The following is a 2,596-nucleotide window of genomic DNA, read 5'->3' as shown; positions in this document are numbered from 1 at the left end:
TGTCTACTTATGAGCTCAAATAAATATTACATGTCCTCTGAGAAGGAGAATAAATCTTTGAGATCTAGTCTGGTGAGTTTTTGTGTTTACTTTGACCCACGGCTGAAGTTGTAAAACTAAAGCCAGGGTCTCTCTGTGTATTTAAAAGTGAGGAAAGTCTTTACTTCTCAGTGTGTGAATGTGAAATATTTTTCTACCCCTGAAGTGTATTAGGAAATTAGATCATCAAGTATTTTAAATTAAAAGAGCTGCATTTTAATTAGTTTAGAGAGAATAATAAGTGCTTACATAAATCTAATATTTTCCCAGAATTCATAATATTTTCCTAGAAAATAAAGAGACTGAACATCTAATATTTTAAATATATTTTTAAAAGAATAAAAATTCCTTTCCGTAGAAACTGCTAGCCCAGGAGTAGCTTTATGTAAAAATCCAAGTTTTTTTTTCTTTTTTTGGTGAGGAAGATTGGCCCTGAGCTAATACCTGTGCCTATCTTCCTCTATTTTTTCTATGTGAGTCACTGCCACACCATGGCTTGATGAGTGGTGTACGTCTGTACCCAGGATCTGAACCTGTGAACCTGGGCCACTGAAGCAGAGCGTCAGAATTTAACCACTATGCCACCGGGTGGGTCCAAAAAATCCAAGTTTGTGTAATTAAGGTGAATCTATACTGATTTGGCCATTTTGTTTGAAAATAGCCATATTTTCAAACCTTGATTTTATTGGTGCTAAGTATAATATAAGGCTATGTTTTATTTTTATAAGATTTGAGTTGTTTTCTCACAAAGAGACTAATTATTCTGAACTTCCTAAATTTCTTATATTGGCTTACTGATCAGATTAGCTGATATTACTCCTACGTAATCACTTTGATTGTGAAAATTGTAACACTGTGTGTTCAACTAAATTAAAATATAATTTCAATGAAGTTTTAACATATTCTATAATGTTTCAGGTTAAAAACAACTTCCTAGATTCTTAGTTAACCTTAACTAGGACTGATATCAATTTAATTAATGGCTAATCTTTGTACACCTGGATAATTTCTAAGTAAGATGGAATACTATAACATTGATCATAATATATATCATAATCTATATACTTCTGTTTCTTGTTTTTATGTTATGGAGTGACTATACCTTTGGGCTATGTCGATGAATATATTCACTTTTGCCACTTTTGAAAGGTGTGAAATAAATGTGGGTGACTATAGCTGGTTGTACCATGTATATCATATCCTTGCAAGTCTGCTAAAATGCTCGTGAACGGATAATTATGAATCATCTATCTCCCAGTTTTTTCCTATGAAAGTAGAAGTTATTTAATTTAGCTACGAGTTATAGTTAATATGGGTAATTAATACTATACTAGCAGAGATAGCGGCAGGCAAATACAACTGTGTTTTCATAGTGATAGAATGTGTTTTTGTTTATCAAGGTAAACATGAGAGTGGGCCAGCAAGGTGGAGACCTAGGGAAGAACTGATGCTGCAATTCAAGTTTGAAGGCCATTTGCTGGCAGAATTCCCTCTTGCTCCAGAGAGGTCAGCCTTTTGATCTATTCAAGCCTTCAACTGATTGGATGTGGCCCACCCACATTATGGAGAGCAATCTGCTTTACTCAAAATCTACCAATTTAAATGTTAATCTCATGCAAAAACTCCCCCACAGACACATCCAGAATAGTGTTTGACCAATTATCTGAGCACCTTGGCCCAGCCAAATTGACACATAAAACTAATCATCACACTATTGTTTCTCAGCCACCCGTGATCCTATCTTAATCAAGCCACCAAATCTACTTTGAGAATTCTTTTGAATTTATTTTCCTAAAATCATATCCCAAATTTGAAAAAAAAAAATTACAATTTCTTTTACAACCAAAACTATTTTTGAGATTTTCCAAAAAGCCCTGGACAAGCACAAAGATTTGTTCTTTCATCTTATTGAAGACAAATCCTAGAAATGAGGAGGTCTTCTTGGCATGCTCTGCTTCTTAATTAGCTCAGTGGTGTTTCCAGAGCTGCATGGGAAGTGTTGTTAAATCAAAGGATCATTTTATGTAGGCAAAATGTCATTATTATAAATGTTTCAGAGATTGTACACTTTATGAATTGGAAGTACCTGGAGATTTATTAATATCTTCACTCTCTACAATATGTTCTTATGCTCAGGAGAAACATTTGTCAAAGCTTTATGAAATAGTTATGTATTGTCCCCCAACAGAGAATTCTGCGCTCCTCCATTTGGATATTATTGATGACTGTAATAAATTAACGACACAAGCTGTGGTTAATTTAATTTCGTCACAAGTATTTTCTGCTTTGCTCTGACACTCCACTGAAGGCTCACAGCATTTGTCTTCAACAAAGGCCAACCTCAGAGCCTCATGCAAAGGACTCTACCAAGGGCTTTTAACTATTGATACTTCACGGAGTAGAAATTCATAAATATGGCCTTCAGAACTTAAGGCTGACAATGCTTAGCCAATTGTCAGACTGTACCATGGGACTGAGGAAGGATTTCCAGGAGTCTTTTTAGGTCAAAAGCAGATGAATTCAAGAACACAGACTGTTATCCAAAATCCAGCAGCAC

This window comes from Diceros bicornis, chromosome 7, assembly GCF_020826845.1.
Source record: "Diceros bicornis minor isolate mBicDic1 chromosome 7, mDicBic1.mat.cur, whole genome shotgun sequence".
Lineage (NCBI taxonomy): Eukaryota > Metazoa > Chordata > Mammalia > Perissodactyla > Rhinocerotidae > Diceros > Diceros bicornis.
This window is presented reverse-complemented; position numbering follows the sequence as displayed.